Source organism: Myotis myotis, unplaced genomic scaffold (assembly GCF_014108235.1).
Source record: "Myotis myotis isolate mMyoMyo1 unplaced genomic scaffold, mMyoMyo1.p scaffold_m19_p_2, whole genome shotgun sequence".
Classification (NCBI taxonomy): Eukaryota; Metazoa; Chordata; class Mammalia; order Chiroptera; family Vespertilionidae; genus Myotis; species Myotis myotis.
In genome coordinates, this window is record NW_023416324.1 from 160,199,897 (window position 1) to 160,205,306 (window position 5,410).

General features: G+C 51.1%; 1 non-coding gene across 1 annotated transcript; it reads right to left on the minus strand.

Moving 5' to 3' along the window:
• Positions 1-271: 271 nt before the first annotated feature.
• On the minus strand, positions 272-378 carry LOC118677882. Its single transcript, XR_004974601.1, has one exon. It is a non-coding gene; the product is annotated as a U6 spliceosomal RNA (small nuclear RNA).
• Between the last annotated feature and the right edge of the window lie 5,032 nt (positions 379-5,410).

Below are 5,410 nucleotides of genomic sequence, written 5' to 3' on the forward strand. Positions count from 1 at the left end.
AGCCAGGACTGTGAGAGCCGAGTCAAGCTGCAGCAGCTGCAAGGGCTGAGTCCCTTGCACGAATTTCGTGCACCAGGCCTCTAGTACTATTATAATTCCCATTTTATGATGAGGGAACTGAGGCTGAGAGTGTAAGTGACAGGTCGTGGTGGGCAGCGTCTGGGGTGGCCCAGCCTCTCCCCTCCTGTCCATCTCTACATTCTAGCGTGGGCTGGGCTTGGTGCCTCACTTCTAATAGAATAGGGTAGAAATAATGGAATGCCACTTTCTCTTTTTTATGGAACACTTCATGAATTGGCATGTCATCACTGCACAGGGGTCATGCTAATCTTCTCTGTATTGGCCCAACTTTAGTATTTGTGCTGCCAAGGTGAGCACAGAACGTCACTTCTGAGACTGGGTTATAAAGCAACAGTGGCTTCCATCTCGGGTGCTCCCTCTCGCTGTCCCTCAGACACTCACCCTGAGGGGAGCAGCTGCCAGGCTCCGAAGGAGGCAGCCCTGGGGGAGGGGCATGCAAGGGAGCTTGGAAGCAGTCCTTTCCCAGTGGAGCCTTGAGGTGACACAGCCTCGATGACACCTTGCCGGCAGCCCTGGGAGAGAGCTGAGCCGGACATCCAGTGAAGCTCCTCTCGATCCCTGACCCACAGCCATTGGGAGATAACAGCTGCTGTTTCAAGCAGCCAGAGGCTGGGGTGGTTTGTTACGTAGCAATAGAGAACGAACGCACTGTCCCATATTCACACAGCCCGTCCGGGTTAGAACTAGAATTTGAATTCAAACATGGCTGACTCCTAAGTCCATGCTTTTCACCACTCTCTGTTCTTGTTTCCCCTGGATAGCACACAATCGATGCTTGAACTGAACTGAGACTACTGGGAACGGTTGAAGAGGCTGATGGCTGAGTAACATTGGGCAAGATTCTTAACCATTCTGCACCTCAGTTTTCCCATCTATAAAACGAGGAGGAGTCTGGCTGGAGTTGCTCAGTGGTTGAGTTTCAACCTATGAATCAGGAGGTCACGGTTCGATTCCCAGTCAGGTCACATGCCTGGGTTGTGGGCTCCATCCCCAATAGGGGGAGTGCAGGAGGCAGCCAATCGATGATGCTCTCTCATCATTGATATTTCTATCGCTTTCTTCCTCTCCCTCCTGTCCCTGAAATCAAGTAAAAAACCAACAACGAGGATGATAACACTCAATTTCATAGGGTTGTTGTGAGTGTTAGAAGAGTTTATGCATGTGAAGCTCTTAGAACATAGTGAACACTCAATACAAGTTAACCATTATTAGTATTAGATTACTGATACATGCAAATATTAAATGAAATCATAGTTGGCTCTGACTAACTGTTTTTCGGTGCCTCTGAATGTTGAGTGTTTCCTTCCACGACTCGCGTGGAGTAGGGTTCGGTATCTGAAAGAGGAGCCGCACAGCAAATGAGAGAAAAAGACACGAGATAATTTTGCAATATTGGGGGACCAGGCGGCAAGTCCCGAAGGACTTCTTTCTGTGCTCAGGCCTCACCAAGCTTTTATTGATCTGGGATGCCCCTATAGCATAGCCCTAGGCAGGTGACCCCCTGCAACAGGCAGACTAGCCCATCAGCAAGGATTTACATAATAATAAATGAGGGAGTAGATTCAGCTACCACTGTCTGGACAAACAGAGGTGGCGCCTAGCTCCGACCTTTGGGAGGGCTTCAAAGGCACCCAGCCTTCGGGGGGTTTCGGGGAGTGCTCTGTCTATGCTTATCAGATAGTGAAGGCAATAAACAGTTTCCCACATCTGAAAAATCAGTGTTCTCATTTACAAAACAGAGATAACACTATTGTCACTCCTTGTTGTCAGGGTTAGGTGAACGAACACAGTGCCTGGGACATACAAGAAGCTTAATAAATGGCCCCCAAACAGGACTGTATTGACTCATGTTCTAAGGGTAGCACATGGAAGATGGGTGATCCGTAAGTGCTGTTACAGTCCAGCCCACAGACCCCACACAACTGAGACACTTCACACTCCCCTGATCTGGGGCCTGGGGGCTCCGAAGGTGTAGGGTAGGCAAGGGTGTGGGGTAGAGAGCATGTGGTTTGTGGGAAATCCAAGAAGGGGCCTAGACCTTCTTCCTGGTCTTTAGGAATGTGCTCCCTCAGAGGATCCTGTTAGCCATGCTCCAATTACTAGCAGCAGTTCTCAACCTGTGGGTCGCAACCCCTTTGGGGGTCGAACGACCCTTTCACAGGGGTCGCCTAAATACATCCTGCAGGGGAGAAACCAAGATGGCGGCATAGGTAAACACCGGAAATAGCTGCCTCCCACAACAAATTCAAAAATACAACTAAAAGACAAAACGGATATCATCCAGAACCACAGGAAGGGTGGCTGAGTGGAAACCCTACAACTAGAAGGAAAGAGAAAAGCACACTGAGACTCAGAGGAGGTGTGGAAGTAAAGTGCAGAGGTACGGAGGCACATGCGGCAAGGGCTGGCAACTGAGGACACGGCTGTCTTTTTGAATCGGGAGGGAGTCACAAGCCCCCGACTGCTCTGAACTCCAGTTCCAGAGAGGAATGGTTAGGGAGAGCGAGATAGAAGCATCAATGATGAGTGAGAATCATGGGTCCGCCACCTCCTGCACACACCACACTGGGTATTGAACCTGCAACCTGGGCGTGTGCCCTGATCGGGAATCCAATGGTGACCTGCCGGTTCACAGGTCAATGCTCACCACTGAGCCAAGCTGGGTGGGCTTTTCTATTTATTATTTATTCTTTTTACAGAATTTTTTATTTATTGATTTTTTACAGAGAGGAAATTGTTGGGGTCCAACCCCAGTAGGTCCAGGGGTTCCCCAAGGTGTGGACGGAGTCGGCAAAGAATGAATGACACGGAGACAGCATTCAGTTGATCAGCAGCCTAGCCAGGATCTCTAGCCAAGTTCTATAGCCAGGTTGTGTGTTTTATTGTCTTGTTACATCTGTATTTATACCAGTTGATTTTAATCCTGTCAATTTCTATTCCAAAGGTTAGGGCATTTCTTATCTCCATTCCAGGGAGTAAAGATTATGTAGCTTAAGGGTGATTGTTCCTAGTTAAAGTGATTAACTACCCGCCTGGCATTTAGTTAGGGGGTTTTATTCCCTCCCTAACTTCAGGGAAAAATCCCTACCCAGGAAACAACCTTTCTCGGAGAGGTGACCTTGATTAAAACACATAGCCCCAAGAAGGTGAGCAAATATATTAAGAACAGTATGCCATATAAGCCAGGTCCCTTGAAACATATGCTGTGTAGATGTTTCTTCCCTGTAGCGACTGTGTCAAGCAGCAAGGATGAACCGGCTTCCGGCAGGAAGTGAGAGGGAGAGGGATAGAAGTTAGAAACATCGATGAGAGAGAAACATCCATCAGCTGCCTCCTGCACACTCCCTATTAGGGATGTGCCTGCAACCAAGATACATGCCCTTGACCTGAATCGAACCTGGGACCCTTCAGTCCGCAGGGCAACGCTCTATCCACTGAGCCACACCGAGTCGGGCTATTTATTCTTTTCAAATTGATTCTAGGGAGAGAAAAAGAGAGAGAGACAAAACCATTGACAAAACCTGGGATGTGCCCAAATCGGGAACCGAACCCGAGACCCTCCGTGACCCCTCAGCACCCAGGCCCGGGCCGGGTCTGCATATCTGGGTCCCTCAAGCGCTTCAGACACGTGGGAAGCAGCTCATTGGCCAACATGCCTCATGCGGCCCCAGGCGTTTCTCTTCCGGAAACCATGTCTCAGCGGATTATGAAAAACGGATCAACCCTAATCTCTAACCAATCACAGAGCGAGGCGGGAACAAGAAGTGATACCCGGAGCGGGTATATAAACACGCGGCTGTCAGCGCCTGGCACAGAGTTCGTCAGTCCGGGCTGAAGGAGCTACCGGTGCGGAGGCTGCAGAGGCGAACTGTGAACCTGTTACTGAGTCCGAGCCCTACTGTCACTCTCCATCAGGAGCTGACTTCAGGCTGGGTTTACTCCAATCCCATTGGAGACGTTCCCAGGGAATATGGCTACAGACCAGGTATTTTCCGATGGTCATGGGCACCCCCAGGGCAGCCTGGACGGGGCGCTGCCACCTGCCAGACGACCTCAGGGACACCTCACTGAAGGACAGCACTGGGACTCTGAGAGGTGGCACGTGCTATTCAGAGCCTTCCAACACTCAGAGGACGCGGACCCCCTCCATAGCGTGCACACAATGTCTGCGCTCCTCCATCGCTGGCTCAGGCCAGATGTGCTCAACAAGAAGCAGATCTTGGATAAGCTTCTGCTGGAGAAGTTCATGATCTGCATGCCCCTGAAGCTGCAGGTCTTGGTGAAGGAGAGGTGTGTGCAGAGCTGCGAGGAACTGAAGGTCTTGCTGAGAAATAAGGAGAAACCCAGGAAATGGAAGGTTGTCAGCTTCCAAGGGCAGAAGTACCTTCAGGAGAATTCCCTTGTCCAGATGGCCGACGAGGAAATCGGTGACACAGGTCACATGTTGGACTTATCCGTGAAGTCCCGATCCCCCATAAGTCAGATGGGGGTACATCCTGAGAACAGCCAGGAGGTCAATGGAGAGCCGGGAAACCAGCCAGGAACCAGTGACGTGCTGTGGGGACAGAACTGTGGACCTGATACCGAGTCAGTCCCTTCTGTTGCTCTTCATCAGGAGCTCACGTTTCCAGTGAATATGGCTGCAGACCAGGCATTTTCCTGTGGCCGTGGGCTCCCCCAGGGCAACCTGGGCTGGGAGCTGCTACCGGCCGGAACGCCCCAGGGAATCCTCACTGAAGAACAGCACCGGGACTCTGAGAAGGGGCACGTGCTCTTCAGAGCCTTCCAACACTCAGAGGACGCGGACCCCCTCCATAGCGTGCACACAATGTCTGCGCTCCTCCATCGCTGGCTCAGGCCCGATGTGCTCAACAAGAAGCAGATCTTGGATAAGCTTCTGCTGGAGACATTTATGACCATCATGCCCCTGGAGCTGCAGGTCTTGGTGAAGGAGAGCCGAGTGCAGAGCTGCGAGGAACTGAAGGTCTTGCTGAGAAATAAGGAGAAACCTAGGAAATGGAAGGACATCACCTTGCAAGAGCAGAAGTATCTTCTGGAGAATTCCGATGTCCAGATGGCCAATGAGGAAGTCGGTGACACAGACTACGTGTTGGACTTGTCCATGAAGTTCCGATCCCCCATAAGTCAGATGGGGGTACATCCTGAGAACAGCCAGGAGGTCAGTGAAGAGCCGGGAAACCAGCCAGGAACCAGTGACGTGCTGTGGGGACAGGGACAGAAAGTCTTCCTGCCGGAGGCAATTTCCACGAAAAATGATCTTGAGGGTGTGAGGCCCATGGAGAATTTGGTGAAGTTGGAGAAGGATGTG